Here is a 20,119-nt window from a genome sequence, read left to right as displayed (position 1 = left end):
TGCTACACCATCTGTGGATAGTTCTTGGTACCTCCTGGGCCTGCACACGCTCCTCTCCTGTGCTGCCTCCGCGAGTGGCCGTCTGCCAGCTTCAGGCCGCCTTTGAATGTTCCACCTCTTTCCACATTACAAGCGCGGAGCGCTTGTGTTTGTTGGGCCCTTCATGCTTGAGCGCCACTTTTTGGTATACTCTTCCCCGCTTCTGGTGCTTGGATCTCCTTCCTGTCTCTGACGCTACTACGGCAATGCGGCAGCTCGTGTAACTTGCTTGTTTTTTGACTGAATGCACTGTCGGGCGGTGGGGACTCTTATATCGACAAGGTTTGTGTGCTTTTTCCATAATCACTGTCCAACTCAAAATTGAATTTCAGCTCGACAGGTAGATCAAGTTTGTAAACATTCGTCAAGATCTGACAATGGAAAACACGGATGCACATATTCGAAGTTTTCAAATAATGCAATAGGGTCTGATTACTTATGTGAAAAAGGTTATTTCTGTTTTTATATATTTAATACTTTGCCAAACATTTTCTAAAAAACTGTTTTTGTCTTTAGATTTATTAGAGATAAGGGGGGGGGGGATATATTATAATAATTTCACTATAAAATTGTTTTCATACGTTTTTTTTTTTTTACATTGATGTCATTTCTCAGCCACCGCTTGTACATTTCGCTCGCAACCCAATATTTTGAGGTAAATGTGTAATTCTGCATAATTTACATAAATTTACTTGTAGATTGGAAATCATATGTTGTTATATAATCTCTCACAATAAGTTGGAAGGAATTATTATTTTCATGAAATATAATGTTTTCAGCTGTCCCACAGGCGTATTGCGTACTTCAATAATGATTGTGCATTTACCGACTGACTCGTTCGTCTTTTCAGTCACCCACGTGGGGTGTGTAGTGATCAAATGAGAGATGGCACTTATCTGCTTTTACAACCAATGAGGAGAGCATAGGACTTGCGGCGTTTGCAGCGCGATCTGCGTCAGAAATATAACTGACTTCTATTTTAGCCCTTGGCAACGCAGACACTCGTTGGCGCGCGCAAGCAGTGTGGGTGCAATAATTKAATAACATAGATTTCTAAATTTATTTTKCAACACTCGYGCACRCGGCACAAGCGGTGTAGTCAGTCTGTAAGTTGTGTAAGTCAGCCCATACAGCTGTTTACTTGTGCATTGCTGACTCTACCATCAAGACATTACTTTACAAACACAACCCAAGATACTACATACACTTGAAAGGGTCTTGGCTTATAATCATTTCAGCTTAAAAGTACCATTTAGTTAGAGTCTGATGGTAGGTAGCACATTTATTCATCATCATGAGCAAATCTTCTACTGTATGTTCAGAGCTGTTCACAGTTCACTCTTCTCACTGATMATTTACTGTTATTTATTTTATTCCACAGGATTCAATCGAAGAAGAAAAGGAGGAGTTGGATCTGAAAGCTTTTCATTATGGAGGTTAGGCATTTGCCCTTTTTCTAAGTGTTCTGTGACAAACTATGTTATTGTATTGGTATTTAATGGACATCCTGTATTGATTTGAATGGTAAGATGTGTAAAASCCTAACCTGTGCCAGGCTGACATTACATTGGATATGTTTCCAGGTACCGTAGTACTCTGAAGAGCATGGAGTTGAGTGAGATTGGAGGAGTAGCTAAGGTGGTGAAGAGTCGTATCTGCTCTGTTGCCTTCCACCCGTGTAGCAGTCATCTGTTCGTGGCTGCTGGGGACAAGTTGGGTGGAGTGGGGCTGTGGAACTTTGTGCCTACTCTCTCAGTATCTCACGCAGCCACACAGCTTTGTTTTTGTGAATTTCCAGGACTTTTTGGAGAGTAAAAATGTGTTCTTATTCAAAATCCTAACTTTAACCTTAACCTGAAACCTTGTCAGGACATTCTGGTGACTTATCAGAACATTGTGGYCCTGATCCAGGCTGTATCACATTCGCCTATGATTGAGAGTCCCATAGGGTGGCGCATATTTGGCCCAGCGTCGTCCGGGTTTCACCGGGGTAGGCCGTCATTGGTTGTTTTTTTATGTTGTATGTTTCATCTGCAAGACACTTTTACTATTGTTTTGTAAGTAAATAAAGTGATGAGCTGAAGTTGCACTTTTCATGTAGTTTATTATTTTTCAGTACGGAGGCTGAGGCAGACAAGTCATGTTATATAATGTTGTCTAATGAGAGCCATAGAAAACCCCCTAGTGAAGATCTAGTGCCAGTGTTTCACCTCTAGATGGCAGTGTTGTAATACATTCACAACAACTACACTGACGTCATACTAGCACCGGTTAAGAAAGGGGGATGATACCTAGTCAGTTGTACAACTGAATGCCACAGCATTCTGCAGCGATACGCCATCCCATCTGGTTTGCGCTTAGTGGGACTATCATTTGTTTTTCAACAGGACAATGACCCAAAACACACCTCCAGGCTGTGTAAGGGCTATTTGACCAATGAGAGTGATGGAGTGCTGCATCGGATGACCTGGCCTCCACAATCACCCGACCTCAACCCAATTGAGATGGTTTGGGATGAGTTGGACCGTAGAGTGAAGGAAAAGCATCCAACAAGTTCTCAGTMTATGTGGGAACTCCTTCAAGAATGTTGGAAAAGCATTCCAGGTGAAGCTGGTTGAGAGAATGCCAAGAGTGTGCAAAGCTGTCATTAAGGCAAAGGGTGGCTACTTTGAAGAATCTAAAATATATTTTTATTTGGTACTACATTATTCCATATGTGTTATTTCATAGTGTTGATGTCTTCACTATTATTCTACAATGTAGAAAATAGTAAAAATAAAGAAAAACCCTTGAATGAGTAGGTGTGTCCAAACTTTTGAATGGTACTGTATGTGCGAACTGTTTAGACTGGGAAGCATACGGTAAGGTTTACAAGGAACCATCAGAAATAACAAATATTGTATAGTATTTTATACTGTTAGAAAATAAGTGTTACAATGGTTGAGATGGTATGAGTAAGACTCACGAGGTGAAGGATATGGCACACACATTTAAGAATAAATTATATTTATTGATAAATTAATCATAGAATACACCAGTCTTCATCCTGTGATAAAAAATATTCAGTCTTGATTGGGAGTAACAACAGAAATACAGAAGACATGCTTACAGAGACCGATCCATATGCATGGCCATGAGACAGTAAGGGAGCTAACAGAAGGACATTGCAGAGGCTGTCTGGGTGTTCCTAACACTGGAGTCATTGGGGAMGTTCCAGGTCGTCTTCATTGCAGTCACACTGCTCAGATTGTCAGATCTTACCACCTGGGTCGCTAGTATTCATTAGTTACATTACACACCGTAGGAAAATGTCTTGCAAAGAAAAAATTAAGTTAAGGTAGTCCCTCCCTGTTTGTTTCTTCAGTTTGGTTTCTAGTGAATACGACCCCTGGAGGCATGTTTGCACATCTCCGGAACCACACTGATATGATATTGCTAGTGATTTATAGAGATCTTTCGAGATGTGCAGCATGACTGCAACAACCTGGAACGCACCCATTGCAATCAACACTGAGCTGCATGCTACTGCTACACCATCTTCTCATCATCATCTCATCCCGTGCATTAAGAAGCTAGGTTCACCAGTATAACGGTAGGTAGGCTAATCATGAAAAACATGTCACTTGAATATCCAGTGATCCTATATGGAAAGACAGGAGAACACATCAAAACAAAACAAAAAACATCACTTACTTTTTCTGTCTGTAGCTGCCCACATTGATTTCAACATTTCATTATTTTCAAATGTTTTCATTATTGCTCAAATAAGGTTGTATTGTTTGTCATACACATTGAACTGAAATTCAAAGTTGCGATCTGAGGTATAAAAATCTAAATCTTCTGCCTTGACTGGCCTTCCACAACTTCAAACAAAATCAATCACTTTAATCTAATACATCAATCATTGACCAACCACTTGTCGTTATCTTAATATTGCTGCATAGCAGACCACATTAATTCATAAATCTATATTATTTATTAAACCCAYCATACACTAGTCATTGAGGGATTATAACATTAAAACAATACACATATGTCTGATAGGATTGTACTGATGCAAAACCAAATGATCATGTAGAAATATACTTTTATCTTGAATCTACGTAGGGTTGCAAAATTTCTGGTCACTTTCCCCAAATTCCAGAATTCCTGGTACGAGGATTCCAGATTTTCTGCTTATTCCCTCCCGTTTCCAGTAATCTTCCAACTGGGATTCCTGGAAAGCATGGTAATTTGGGGACATTTTCCCGAATTTTTCAACCCCAAGTCGATGTTATTCCCTCTCTCAACTTGTTTATTCTAAGCCAACAGATAGAGTGCTGGCTAAGGACAATATAATAGAAGCTTGTAGTGATTATCATTGTCCTGTTCTGCAGCTCTTCACTAGTCAACCCTCTCCCAAACCCTCCTCAGGAACTCTAGCTCTCATGTGAAGTACCACTGAGGCTGCAGAGAGGTATCTTTGGTAGACATGTAAAGACAGTGTGAAAATGAGAGGGTATAATGCTCCCTTAGGTGGATTTGGAGGTAAACCTGACTAAAACTTTCCCTGGCCCAGATTAAACCGATTCCTAGACTACAAAGCACTTTGAATGGAGATGCACCATTAACGATGCCATAGCTCAGGTGTAGGCTTAATATGGGTCCAGGAAACCGTCCCTGAATCTCTACCTACTCTGCTTATTTCTTTTAAAATTCTAGTCCTCATCTGAATCACTGTGCTAAAAAAGTATAATTTTCAATGATAAAAAATAACATTAGTTMAGTTAAAATAGGTTATACAAGGAAAACTCTAAATATAAGGAGACTCTACTTTGTACAAAATAATTCAGCAGGACTTCAATATATTCAACATTTTAAAATAACCCAATGCATTAGCACAACTACAAGTTGAAATGTATTTTTCACCTAGGCATGTTCATTTTCTATAGGAAAATAACCAGAACTATTTTTTTTCAAGTGGCACATTTAATACTAAAATGTACCATATCCAACCTTAAAATACTCATAGTTTTTATCATTATAGTATTGCACATCTAGTCAGTGTTTTCAAGAGGTTGACCACTGTGTTCTACCCCCTACTGTACTTTCACGGTCACATAATAATAACAAAGAACACCATTGCATCTAGTTGATTGATCTTTTTTTTAAAGTTTCTTTAAAAAACTTATGATTGCTAGTTTTTATACATTGATTAAAATAATTGGTAACAGTATTCTATCTGATGCCATTTGAAATCAGAAATAACAACAATTCCATTCATTTGGTTTATAGTTTTGATGTACTGTATGACTGTCTCTTGATTGTTCCATGCCAATTTGTAATGATGGTTAATTAACAAACAAACTATAAACCAAGTTTAGGACACCCACAGTCATTAACACAGAATATCTTCAACTTTCTTACAAGACAGTATAGTACACTGAGTGTACAAAACATTAAGAACACCTACTCTTTCCATGACATAGACTCACCAGGTGAAAGCCCCCTTATTGATGTCACTTGTTTAATCTACTTCGATCAGTGTAGATGAAGGGGAGGAGACAGGTTATAGAAGGATTTTTAGCCTTGAGACAATTGAGACAAGGATTGTGTATGTGTGCCATACAGAGGGTGAATGGGCAAGACAAAATATTTAAGTGCCTTTGAATGGGGTATGGTAGTAGGTGCAGGCACACCAATTTGTCAAGAACTGCAACACTGCTGGGTTTTTCATGCTCAACAGTTCCGTGTGTATCAAGAATGGTCCACCACCCAAAGGACATCCAGCTAACTTGACTGTGGGAGGCATTGGAGTCAACATGGGCCAGCATCCTTGTGGAACGCTTTCAACACCTTTTTGAGTTCATGCATCGGCGAATTGAGACTGTTCCTAATGTTTGGTATTCTCAGTGTATATGTACAGTACCAGTCAAAAGTTTGGGCATACGTACTCATTCAAGGGTTTTTCTTTTATTTTTATTATCGTCTACATTGTAGAATAATAGTGAAGACATCAAAACTATAAATAACACATGTAATAACAAAAGTGTTAAACAAATCAAAATATATTTTAGATTTTAGATTCTTCAAAGTAGCCACCCTTTGCATTGATGACAGCTTTGCACACTCTTGGCATTCTCTCAACCAGCTTCACCTGGAATGCTTTTCCAACAGGARTTCCCACATATGCTGAGCACTTGTTGGCTGCTTTTTCTTCATTCTGCAAAGGGTGGCTACTTTGAAGAATGTAAAATATATTTTTATTTGTTTAACACTGTTTTGGTTACTAAATGGTTCCATATRTGTTATTTCATAGTTGTGATGTCTTCACTATTATTCTACAATGTRGAAAATAGTAAAAATAAAGAAAAACWCWGGATGAGTGTTGTGAGTAGGTGTGTCCAAACYTTTGAATGGTACTGTACATTCAAAAACGTTTCTTTTTACATCTTCTATTGAATATMATATCTTTGTTTCTTTTTCAGACTCCAGACTTCAGTACTCCTGCCAGTAGAAATGTTTATCCTCCAATAGCAGCCCAAATGAAAGTTTCAGCAGCATTAGAATGATTATCATKSATGTTTTAGATGTTGACCCCAAATGARTAAAAGGCATGGTTTTTCATCTCTCTCTCTCATCCTTTCTCAGCTCAAACTCATTGGACAGTACACAACTCAACACTTCACACCTCTGTTTTTATATCAATGTCAAATCTAATATATTTGTATCCATCTTAATTTTATACAGTTTTTTTCTCTCTTACAATTGATGTTCATATGAAGTAATAGAAAATAAAGGCAACTGTTGTTGTTTTGTTGGTTGAATAATATGTGTTTCCTCCCAGGCCTATAACAGACCTCAGATGTCTYATTTTATGTCGTTTTATAACTCTGTTGCCTTGTCTCTTGGTAAAAAATAAAGTACCTTGAAATGACCTGAATTTCCAAAGTAAAACATGAGCTCAGAAAATGTCCTCCGTTCAGTCTGATGGTTAGAAAAAGGAAGAGGGTCAGCGAAGGGGGCGGTCCTTGGCTTGTAACAGGAAGTGACTTGARGGAGAAGCTTGTAGGCTATTTCCCGTTCAGATGGAGCAGCCCTCCCTTCCTGTCTACAGCCTTTCTTTACTTTCTCCTATCCTCCCTCCATCCTTCGCGTATGTCCTCTCAGAGGAGGCCTCTTTTTCATTCACTCCTCTTTCTCTCCCTCCATCGCTCAGTCTTTCTCACTTGTCTATAAGGAAGCCACCCATCCAGCGGAACTTGCAGGCAACCCACCGTCTGAGAGGGCAGAAATACTCAAAGTGGAACTGCTGGAACTCAGGCGTCTTGCGTATGTCCCGGAGGAAGGCGATGTCCAGGTCAGACTCAGTCAGCATGATGAGGAGGGAGAGCAGGGCAAACAGCAGTCCCATGGTCACCAGGAACATACGCAACACACTCAGGATGAACTTATGTAGCTCCTGCACCTCGTTGTTAGGGAGAGACTTCCTGGTCCGACCCAGCCGAAGCACTCTGCCGTCGGGGCCAAACTCAGCCACCTGTCCCTCAGGAGTCCCGGCCTCCGACTCCTCCTCTTCGATGCTGCAGGGGGCTCCATTAGGGTGGCGCGCCACGGCTAGCTCCAGGCTGTGTTCGGCCGTGGGGGTGGGCAGCACACTGTCCGAGGGGCAATAGGCCTCGTCAGAGATGACCCGCTGGGATGACCCGSCCTCGCCGGCATCTGTTGTGTGGTGACGGTGTCGCGGCATGAAGGAGTCGCCGTGGGAGACAGAACGCACAGGTGTGGAGTGGGCGGAGTCTCGTAGGGACTCCAGGCCTGAAAGAGATAGAGATAGTAGAAGAAACATCAAACTCAGAGCTGTGAAAATGTATCCCATCATGAGCAACAACTCCTATTACACAACTAGTGAATCCACATAACACATATCAGTGTACCATGGAACAAAACTACACATTGGGGCAGAGAGATATTGTGTCTCTCAGTTCAGTGTTCAGATCTAGTTATTCATGTCAATCCCTGAGTCAGGAGACCTTTGGGATGAGAGGCAGGATCTACTCTGTAGCCCAGAGTGTTAATGTGAAAATAGAGAGCTCAGCCAGCCTTTAAAACGATCTAGGGGGAGAATCAGAGTCCTCATGGAGGATCATAGGTTTCACTCTCACACACATTTATTATAGGTTGTAGATACTACCTTGTCCTGCTAAATAGAATGATCAAGTCGAACACAGAGGAACAAAGGTGTTCTAATACAGTAGGCCCCTCTGACCTAAACATTCATATGTTTCACCTCCATCACTCGGTCGCGTCATGCCATTGTTATGAACGTTCTCAACCCGGCCTCTATCGGTGGCACCACAGTAGTGCCCTAAAATCCTGATAAACCCAGTCATTCTGGACGGAGACTAACGACTGTTTAGTCTAAATTACACTATACTGCCTGCAAATACGATGATATTGCTAAAGTAGTCAAATGTTTAGTAGGAAACAACTTTTCCAGCATCATCATGTTGTCAAATTTACTTTAGACAAGGCAATGTTGTCATTAGCTAGCTAAGTTCATCAAAAATAGCTAGCAATGCTAACGATAGCTAGCTAAAATCCGGTGTCCACTCAATCTTAGCTAGCTAGCTAACGCTATACTACAGTCGTGGCCAAAAGTTTTGAGAATGACACAAATATACATTTTCACAAAGTCTGCTGCCTCAGTTTGTATGATGGCAATTTGCATATACTCCAGAATGTTATGAAGAGTGATCAGATGAATTGCAATTAATTGCAAAGTCCCTCTTTGCCATGCAAATTAACTGAATCCCCCCAAAACATTTCCACTGCATTTCAGCCCTGCCACAAAAGGACCAGCTGACATCATGTCAGTGATTCTCTCGTTAACACAGGTGTGAGTGTTGATGAGGACAAGGCTGGAGATCACCTGCATGCTGATTGAGTTTGAATAACAGACTGGAAGCTTCAAAAGGAGGGTGGTGCTTGGAATCATTGTTCTTCCTCTGTCAACCATGGTTACCTGCAAGGAAACATGTGCCGTCATCATTGCTTTGCACAAAAAGGGCTTCACAGGCAAGGATATTGCTGCCAGTAAGATTGCATCTAAATCAACCATTTATCGGATCATCAAGAACTTCAAGGAGAGCGGTTAAATTGTTGTGAAGAAGGCTTCAAGGCGCACAAGAAAGTCCAGCAAGCGCCAGGACCGTCTCCTAAAGTTGATTCAGCTGCTGGATCGGGGCACCACCAGTACAGAGCTTGCTCAGGAATGGCAGCAAGCAGGTGTGAGTGCATCTGCACGCACAGTGAAGCGAAGACTTTTGGAGGATGGCCTGGTGTCAAGAAGGGCAACAAAGAAGTCACTTCTCTCCAGGAAAAACAGACAGACAGACTGATATTCTGCAAAAGGTACAGGGATTGAACTGCTGAGGACTGGGGTAAAGTCATTTTCTCTGATGAATCCCCTTTCCGATTTTTGTGTCATCCAGAAAAAAGCTTGTCCGGAGAAGACAAGGTGAGCGCTACCATCAGTCCTGTGTCATGCCAACAGTAAAGCATCCGAGACCATTCATGTGTGGGGTTGCTTCTCAGCCAAGGGAGTGGGCTCACTCACAATTTTGCCTAAGAACACAGCCATGAATAAAGAATCCTCGGAGAGCAACTTCTCCCAACCATCCAGAACAGTTTGGTGATGAACAATGCCTTTTCCAGCATGATGGAGCACCTTGTCATAAGGCAAAAGTGATAACTAAGTGGCTCGGGAACAAAACATCGATATTTTGGGTCCATGGCCAGGAAACTCCCAGACCTTAATCCCATTGAGAACTTGTGGTCAATCCTCAAGAGGCGGGTGACAAACAAACCCACAAATTCTGACAAACTCTAAGCATTGATTATGCAAGAATGGGCTGCCATCAGCAGGATGTGGCCCAGAAGTTAATTGACAGCATGCCAGGGTGGATTGCAGAGCTTGAAAAAAAAGGGTCAACACTGCAAATATTGACTCGTTGCATCAACTTCATGTAATTGTCAATAAAAGCCTTTGACACGTATGAAATACTTGTAATTATACTTCAGTATTCCATAGTAACACTGACAAAATAATCTAAAGAAACTGAGGCAGCAGACTTTGTGAAAATTATTATTTGTGTCATTCTCAAAACCTTTGGCCACGACTGTACATCTAAAGTCAATCTGGCGACATCAAAATTATGAAAAAAGTTTTCCAACTAATTATTTGCCTCATTTTGAATGGCATTGTATTTCCAAGCCACTTTTGAGGAAATCTTCATCATCGCTCATTGACGATGCATTGAGTAAATTGCTTAGTTGGGCATCAGTCCAAAACAAACATTCAAAAACATATTGTGACGAAACATGCAACCCATGAATACCTGGATACCCAAACACTGCTTCACATACACAACAGACAGGCAATGCAGCCACTGATGTCACTCTACAACACTACTAACATGACCTTAAACCAAATCAACTCAGAATCAAAGCCGTCGGCCATAACATTTACTCGAGACACCAGACCCAAACCAAATAATTCCGTCTAGCCGCATGCCATCGTTCCATCTCTAACAAAAACAGGGAATCTGAGAAGGAAGAGGTTCCTCGAAGGCTTCTTGTGTTACCCCAGACTCCAGGGCCATGGCTTCCAAAGCTGTTTCAAAGCAATGRTACTAAGATCTGTAACACTAGATGGAGGAATCTGTGCCATGATGCCATGTGTAAGTGTAACCCTGGATGGTTTAGTAAGYGATTCTGAATCCTGTGCCATGATGATGAGGTCCTTTACCTTCGGAGGAGCTACCTGGCCTGTTGGAGCCATAACCAGGAGGTGTTACGCTCAGCCTGGTCYAAGCCCTGGAGGCCTCTGCGGACCCAAACCCAGAGGCTGKGGGTGCCCCAGGGAGGGCAGGGAAGATGGGTATGGCCCCCAGAACCTTGCCCATGAGTCTGGGCCCCAGCTGGAGGACGCGGACCTTCATATCACGGTAGCAGTGGTTGARCATGCACAGATGCACATTCACCTTGGTCTCGATCCGGATCAGGCATTTCACCATGGTGGCTGTTGAAGGAGTGAATAAGCGCACTGTACCGGCGTCCAAGTTACCACTGTCCTACAACTGCCCTACTAATGTCCTACCACCGTCCTACAACTGCCCTACCACCGTCCTACCACCCTACTCTTCCCCTGTGTCTGTCCGCTCTACTTTTGTCCCTTGTCCCCTGTCTGCTGTTGTCCCCTATCCCTTTGTCCTTGTGACTGGCGATGGCTGGCTACACTACACCACTCTGTCTCTACGACAGCCAGYCAGGCTGGGAGAGTGACTGGCAACATCCRGAGASCAGGAATGTGGCMCAATTGCAGTGTGGTTATCCTARCCCCRCACCCCCTAAAACTGCTACCCTTCTAACCATATGCTCCATAGTGACATACATGGAMAGGCCCTGACAGGAGGYCTATTTTTAGGCTGYMTATTATTACCACTGTAGATACCAATGAAGAACAGGAAAGGTTTGGACAGGGTTGGAGGGGTTCAATATCAGGACCTGTCATTGTACAATACAATACAATGCAAKAGACATCATGTAGGTYAGTTGCTACTTCACGTTCCTGTTTATACTGTAAAAGGGACTGTGAATGTTCTTTACAAACCAGCATGGTGACTTTCTCCTGCCACAATAATACCTTACAGTCACAGCAACTCTTGAGAGAATTGCAAGAATGACAACAAAAAGGAGAATAGATAATTGCGTGCAAGCCCTTTAGCGTTGTGGTGTGTTGTGTGGTGTGTGTGTGTATGTGTGTGTGTGTGTGTGGTGTGTGTGTTGTGTGTGTGTGTTGTGTGTGTGTGTGTGTGTGTGTGTGTGTGTGGTGTGTGTGTGGTTGATGTGTGTGTGTGTGTGATGTTGTTGTGTGTGTGTGTGTGTTGGTGTGGATTATGGATAAGCCTGAATGACACACACAACTGTTGCTCTCTCTCATAGCAAAGGAATACTACTCAGGTTACTGCTCAAGAACATAGCTTTGTGCGTCAGTGTGTGGTGTGTGTAGTGTGTGTGTGTGTGTGTGTGTGGTGTGTGTGTGTGGTTGTGTGTGTGTGTGTGTGGTGTGGTGTGTGTGTGTGTGTAGTGTGTGTGTGTGTGTGGTGTGATGTGTAGTGATGTGTGTGTGTGTGTGTGATGTGTGTGTTAAAAGCCCCAGAAAAAGAGGCACTGTAAGGCTTATATCCATTCAGACACTAAAGCAGTAGAGTACCATAGCAGCATAGCAGCATAGACACGTTTAAATCTTATGGCAAGCTGCTTTGTAAGGCACTTCTAAAGAAAATGTAGGGTTTAAAGTAGCTCTGCTAGCGGTGCAGATGCAATCTGGGACCAGGTTACTAATGGACTAAAATGCACTTTCAATGGAGATTATTCATCTGAGCATAATTTTCAGTCCAGGAGTAAGCTTTATCTGGGTCTTGGCAAACCAGCCATCTGTGTGCTATAAACTTTTTGTTAACACACATGACTAGACTTAATCCAGCCCTAATCTATGTCTATGGTAAATTATATGTAAACTGATATGTGTGTGGAGAGGGGCAGTGTGTGTTTTACCCTCCATGATGGAGATGTGTACAGCTCTCCGTCTTTGTCGGGGGACACTGTCAGCCCGTGGCCGTGGGGTGATGGAAGGAACAGCTCCATACTGGGTACCAGACCAGCCCTGTGGAAACAATGTTACATGTTGGGGTATAGGCATACGCTCTTAGAAAAAAGGGTTACAAAAGGGTTCTTCTGCTGTCCCCATAGGAGAACCCTTATTGATTCCAGGTAGAACCATTTTTGGTTAAATGTAGGACCCTCTGTGGAAAGGTTCTACACATTGAAACCGAAAAGGGTTCTATCTGGAAACAATAGTTATTCAAAGAGTTCTCCTATGGGGAGACAGCTGAAGAACCCTTTTAGTTTCTAGATAGGATGATATATAGTGGAGGTAATTTCAGCTGACAGTCTTATCCAAAGGGACTCACAGTCCAGTAACATATAGTGTATATTCAGTATGTGGGCCATGTGGGAATCACACCTCTAGAGTTGTAAGCAACATGCTCAAACTAGGTGCCATGGGTAGCCCAATTCTGATACTGTTTTCAATAATTGGTCTTTTGACCATTCAGATCAAAGATCTGAAAAGGAGTGACATCAGTGGGCGCATTGTAATGTCTGTTGTGTATGTGAGGCAGTGTAGTGGAGCATTTGGAGAGATTGGAAAAGTGTGGGAAAAAAATCAGAATTGGGCTACCTGTCTAAACACAGCCATGGTAACTCAGGCATCAAAACTAACTGCCATGGGTAGTAACTCAGACATCAAACTAACTGCCATGGTGTAACTCAGACATCAACTAACTGCCATGGTGTAACTCAGACATCAAAGAACCATAACAGCCATGTGTGTAAACTCAGACATCAAACTAACTGCCATGGTGTAACTCAGAGCATCAAACTAACTGCCATGGGTAACTCAGACATCAAACTAACTTGCCATGGTGTTAACTCAGACATCAAACTAACTGCCATGGTGTAACTCAGACATCAAACTAACTGCCATGGTGTTAACTCAGACATCAAACTAACTGCCATGGTTAACTCAGACATCAAACTAACTGCCATGTGTAACTCATAAATCAAACTAACTGCCATTGTGTAACTCAGACATCAAAACTAACTGCCAACATAGGATGTAACTCAGACATCAAACTAACTGCCATGGTGTAACTCAGACATCAAACTAACTGCCATGGTTAGGTAACTCAGACATCAATACTAATCTGCCAATGGTGTAACATTCAGAACATCAACTAACTGCAATGAGTGTACCAAGAAACATAACAACTAACAGCCATGGTGTAGACAGCACAGACATCAAACTAACTGCCATGGTTAACTCAGACAATCAAACACTAAAACTAAACTGCCATGGTGTAACTCAGACATTCAAACTAACTGCCATGGTGTAACTCAGACATCAAAACTAAAACAGACACATGCTGTGTAACTCAGACATCAAACTAACTGCCATGGTGTAACTCAGACATCAAACTAACTGCCATGGTGTAACTCAGACATCAAAAGCACAAGGCTCACCTGTGAATCTCTGGAGGTTCCTCGTTTTATTTTGGCACTTTGCTCCACACTTCCTTAGCAACCCTGCCACTGAGAACCAACACAGAGACAAAACATAACCCTCAACGAGTGCATTATCACCAAACTAAACTGAAGGATCTTCAAAACGTTTCTTATAGCCAGTACTGTATTTACCTGTATCTGAATCTACTTCCTTGTAAGAACAGATTACTGAGCTGGAAACACTGTTCTACCTGGCTGCGACTATTGTCCAAACCTGTGAAGTGAACAGTACAAAAGAGATTTAGGAATGTAATAAACATTGTAATAATAGCACATACACTACCGGGTCCAAAGTTAGAACACCATACTCATAATCAAGGGTTTACTTTATTTTTTACTATTTTCTACATTATAAAGTGAGACTCATAAACTATGAAAATAAACACATGGAATCATGTAGAAACCAAAAAATGTTAAACAAATCTAAATATATTTTATATTTGAGATTCTTCAAAAGTAGGCACCACTTGATGCCTGATGCAGCTTTGCACACACTCTTGGCATTCTCTGAACCGCTTCACCCAACTGGAATAGCTTTCCAACAGTTCTTGAAAGGAGTTTCCCACATAAGCTGAGCACTGTTGGCTGGTTTTTCCTTCACTCGTCGGCCGACTCATCCCAAAACTATCTCAATTTGGTGAGGTCGGATGATTGTGAAGGCCAGGTCATCTGATGCAGCATCATCACTCTCCTTGTATAAAATAGCCTACACAGCCTGGAGTGTGTTGGGTCATTGTCCTGATGAAAAACAAAATGATTGTCCCACTAAGCACAAACCAGATGGGATGGCGTATCGCTGCAGATGCTGTGTAGCCATGCTGGTTAAGTGTGCCTTGAATTCTAAATAAATCACAGACAGTGTCACCAGACAAGCACCCCGACACCATAACACTCCTCCTCCATGCTTTACGGTGGACAAATACACAATGCGGAGATCATTCCGTTCAACACCACATCAGTCTCACCAAAACACGGCAGTGGAACCAAAAATACCCAATTTGACTCCAAAGGACACATTTCCACCGGTCTAATGTCCATTGCTCGTGTTTCTTGCGCCAAGCAAGTCTGTTCTTATTATTGGTTTCTTTGCAGCAATCCGACCATAGAAGGCCTGATTCACATCTCCTCGAAAAGTTGGATGTTGAGATGTGTCTGTTACTTAACTCTGTGAAGCATTTATTTGGGCTGCAATCCTGAGGTGGTAAAGTCTAATGAACTTTACCTCAATGCAGCAGAGTAACTCTGGGTCTTCCATTCCTGTGTCGGTCCTCATGAGAGCCAGTTCATCATAGCGCTTGATGGTTTTTGCGACTGCATTTGAAGAAACGTTCAAAGTTCTTGAAATGTTCCGTATTGACTGACCTTCATGTCTTAAAGTAATGATGGGCTGTTGTTTCTCTTGCTTATTTGAGCTGTTTGCCATAATATGGACTTGGTCTTTTACAAATAGGGCTATGGCTACATTTGTCACAACACAACTGATTGGCTCAAATCATTAAGAAGAAAGATATTCTACAAATTACTTTTAAGAAGGCCTGTTAATTGAAATGCATTCCAGGTGACTACCTACACAAAGCTGGTTGAGAGAATGCCAAGAGTGTGCAAAGCTGTCATTTTAAAGAATCTCAAATATAAAATATATTTTGATTTGTTGAAAACGTTTTGGATTAAACTACAAACGATTGTTAATATTCAATAGTTTATTGATATGTGTTATTTCATAGTTTTGATGTCTTCACTATTATTCTACAATGTAGAAAATAGTAAAAAGAAAGAAAAACCCTTGAATGAGTAGGTGTTCTAACACTTTTGACCYGTAGTGTACATRGTATCATATATTGATTGATTGATTAAATTACTGATAGTCAGTGTAACTCACTTGTAGAAAGCCTGATTCTCAACTCCACACTTCCACAGGTGTTTACAGGCCTCAGGTGTAGGTGCAAAATATGTCAAGATGATCTTCTTGTCCTGCAGTGAGTATACACATGTAGGTATGCATATGCACATSTYAGTATGACAGAGTATGCACATCTTGTATTTCACATCTTCTGACTTGGCTACCAAKACCATAGAAATAGAATGAATAGAACYGGTTTGGAAGCTCTTACCCTGGCATTTGACTGGTAAACTCATGGGTACACTTGCAATGGCTGCCTGGTATTGTGATGCAATAATMTACATGGTATTTTGGAATGTTCTYTAAACTGAGGCTGGATTGCCATGGTAATGSAYAATGTTCATTCAAATTATGCTAACTGATGTGGCTCATGCAATGGAATACATTTTTTGTAATGKCAGTTGAGTTGACTCAAATCACAGCACAGATTGAAGGGTACACTTCCTGCTTTTACTTTCTGGCATGGGTACACACAAAATGGCTGCCAGTCCACCAATTAAGCAATCATTGACTTGAATGGAGACACCACTTCTATTCATTCTATTTCTATGAACGAGACTACAATGAGTACACATTTATCTATCAACAATGGACCCCCATCTTATGTCCAGTTAAGTCATTAACTTCTCTATTACGGCTAAATTACACCTTCTCCCCAAAGGCCATTTCCAATGCATAAAACAGGTTTATCTACATGAATTTCACTGTGTAATTCCAGAGCAGAAAGGAACCCATTTTAATAATGCATGTCATGGAACCCACCTCTTTCTGATTTGCATATATATGGAATGTCTTTGCCTCAAACTTCAGCTTTGTCACCTCGTCCCTACCCACCAAGACAAGACAAGACCAGTCAAAACCGAACAGAACAGTGAGAAGAGTTGAAATATTKATTGTGACCAACTGGCAGATTAGAACAGCTCTGTTTTCTAGTCAGGAGGGACAAATAGGTTTAGGTCTGAGACTGTGGGATTCTGGACTGCCAGGTTAAATAGAACAATTGCTAACGACAGGCAAGCCAAATGTCGCACGTTTTATGCAACAACTACACACTTACATCTCTTACATTGTATGCAACTATTTCTGTCTGTAAAACAATGAAGGCTTGACAAAAGTTATGACTATGCTAACCATATTATTACTCACCACTTGAGGAAATGGACTCTCCTGTTCCCCTGCAGGACAGTGAAGCCAAACGGAGTGAAGGCCAGGAAGGCAGGGTTCCCTGACACATCCTGACACAGACACAACACAAGTATTTAATACGTATTGAATACGTATGTTGTTGTACAGATGTCGGATCTTAACTTGATCACTCTTTTGTCGCAGAGAATTTTCCTGCTACATCAGGATATTCAAATGAGCCTTGTGAGTCCCTGAAAAGTAGCAGTTGAGTCAATGGGATCAGGGCATGCCATCAAAATTATTTTCTCACTTGCTCAAACGCTAGGTCTAGGTCCTATTACTGCAACACTCAAATGTACCAAAATATATTTGAAATGCAACCATACACATCAACAACCACCATTTTATATAGCTTATAGGCTACGACATACAGTACAAGGGTCAACTATATCCCTTCTATACAAACACCGCTTCCAGCTGTCCCCTGGCGGCGATTTTAAATATTTCTTCATTATTCAAATCCTCCTGCTGCAGGATTATTTTCCTCCTGCGACGAAAGGTGTCAAATTAAGATCCGACATCTGTATGTAATGTACAACTGGCCTCACAAACAGAATAGCAAAGAAATCATATTGTATTAAATGAGGTTCAGGCTGTACTGGAATCAATAGAGAGCTAAAAGGACTGCCAGTGCAGAGCTATAATGAACCCTTCTCTTCTCATGGTGTTTGTACCTTGCAGGGGTGAGGGTCCACACCATACGTCTCCAGCTCCTGGGCCTTCTGCAGGAAGTTCAGCTCTGACTCTTCTGGAGTCTGTCCTCTGGGAGATGAGGACACAACATCAGTKTACTGGGACTCGACAGATMACTGTGGGGTGGGCTGTYTGATGATSGATGAAAAAGGWTCCAGCGGTGAGKTAATGATTTGTAAAGTGAATTTTGTTTCATTKATTTCAGTGAGTGAAAGATGAGAGAGACCAACACTAGAGGGAAGCAGAGGTAAGATCCTGTAGATGGTCTACAGTAGTAGAGTCTYTATATATGAATACTGCATATACTGTGAAGGGGGGAGGGGAGAGAGAGAGAGAGCCTCTTGAGGGTGATGTGATGTTCAGCTGACTGGCAGTTGTCCCAGGTTGCCACAAACTAATGACACAGCAGTACAGTACTGAGAAATACACACACACCCACACACGCGCACACGCACACACACACACACACACACACAAACACACACACACTCATAAGGTCACTGCGGTCCCTTCACCCACTATCCATAAGCAGGAAGAGTTGGACAAATAGCAGCTAGGAAAATATTGTATATTCAGCATATGATGTGGATATGAAATTGCATATCTACGGCTTAGCTAGGGTCATGCATAATGTATCTCATCAACATATCTATTTTCATCATGGATGTAACATTCTATCTAGAAGAGATAGGATGATCTTGTATCAAATTAGGCCCACAATCATCATGCTGATGATGACACTATATTCAATTACAAGAGCTAAGTCAAATATCATAATCATCTGGTAGAGAGAGAGAGAGAGAGAGAGAGAGAGAGATGGAGGCTGGGCTGAGGGGAGAGGTCACATGTTAGAAAATAGGCTTTTTCTAGTAGTTACTGTGACCTAACTAGTAGTAACTGCCAACGATCCAATCACCCATCAAATTCGCAACTGCATCTCATCATGCATAATTCAATAGTCATAACATGGTCATGCATTCATGTACTATACATTTAATTCTTGGCATATACATTGTGTAAAACCCAACAATGCTGAAAGACATAAAACAAAAACAAATCAGTCAAAAGGGTGTTTTCTAGGCGGCTAAATACTGACTGCTCTCCTCTCGCCTCTTACTCTAGACTTAGTGACAGACTACGTTGTCTGATTGCTCAGTATTGTGTATTCTGACTTGTTGTCTAGAGCTGGAGGACCATTCTAGAACAGAATCTCACTGAGACAATACTCAGCTGTGTTCTCTCTACCTCTGCACTGATTCGATACTTTCTATCTCTCTCTCTCTCTCTTTCTCTCTCATCGTTCCTCCTTCTCTCACTCGTCTCCTTCTCTCTTCTTCTCTCTCTCTCTGCTGCTCTCTCTCTCTCTCTCTCTTCTCTCTCTCTCTCTCTTCTCTCTCTCTCTCTCCTCTCTCTCTCTCTCATCTCTCTCTCTCTCTCCTCTCGCTTCTCTTCTCTCTCCTCTCTCTCTTCTCCTCTTCTCATCCATCACCCCTCTCTGCTTACCGCCAGTGACTTATAGAGATGAAAGAAAGGAAAGTGCTTTAGAGGGGACACTCAGAGAAACGCTTGTTGTCTGTCGAGCTCATAACCATTTGGAGGAGAAAGAAAATACTCTGGTGAGTTGAACAGATGTTATTCAATTAATCTGTATGAATAAAGGTTCGAATGAAAAATGGAATACATTAAATGAGTGGGGAGGGTAAGACACTACACCGGTGACTACTGGCCTAGTTTGTTGACGTTCATCATATCTCCCAGACTTCACCTGTCTCTCCCCTGGCCTCAAGGTTCTGCTCTGGAGAGGAGCTTGGTTGAGTGCTTCACTGATAGACTGTGACAGAGTTGTGTCTATCAAAGCCTCATATACCCTACTACAGTCCTTCTATCAAACCCTGAAACACTGCTCTACTAACATGCCAATCTGTAAGGTGTATAGAAGAGACTGACAGTGAATATAGACTGGGTTAAGTATCTGACTCTGACTGAGGAAGGCACCAGTATTCATGGATGCCAAGAGAGCCAGGCTTCCAAAAATATCTCAACTATTGACAAAAAATATATTCTACTTTTTAATGGACTATTCGTCTCTCTTTTTATAAGTTTTCGATCAATTATGCTTCATTTGGCAAGGTT

At 41.7% G+C, this 20,119-nt stretch overlaps 1 pseudogene; it reads right to left on the bottom strand.

The window, feature by feature from the left end:
* Nucleotides 1–6,069: 6,069 nt before the first annotated feature.
* Nucleotides 6,070–20,119, bottom strand: part of LOC111969151 (FERM domain-containing protein 5-like) — a 24,949-nt pseudogene continuing 10,899 nt past the window's right edge.

The sequence above is a fragment of the Salvelinus sp. IW2-2015 genome, linkage group LG10 (assembly GCF_002910315.2).
Source record: "Salvelinus sp. IW2-2015 linkage group LG10, ASM291031v2, whole genome shotgun sequence".
NCBI lineage: Eukaryota > Metazoa > Chordata > Actinopteri > Salmoniformes > Salmonidae > Salvelinus > Salvelinus sp. IW2-2015.
The sequence above is the reverse complement of the archived record's forward strand: the minus strand, read 5'-3'. Positions and strand labels throughout refer to the sequence as shown.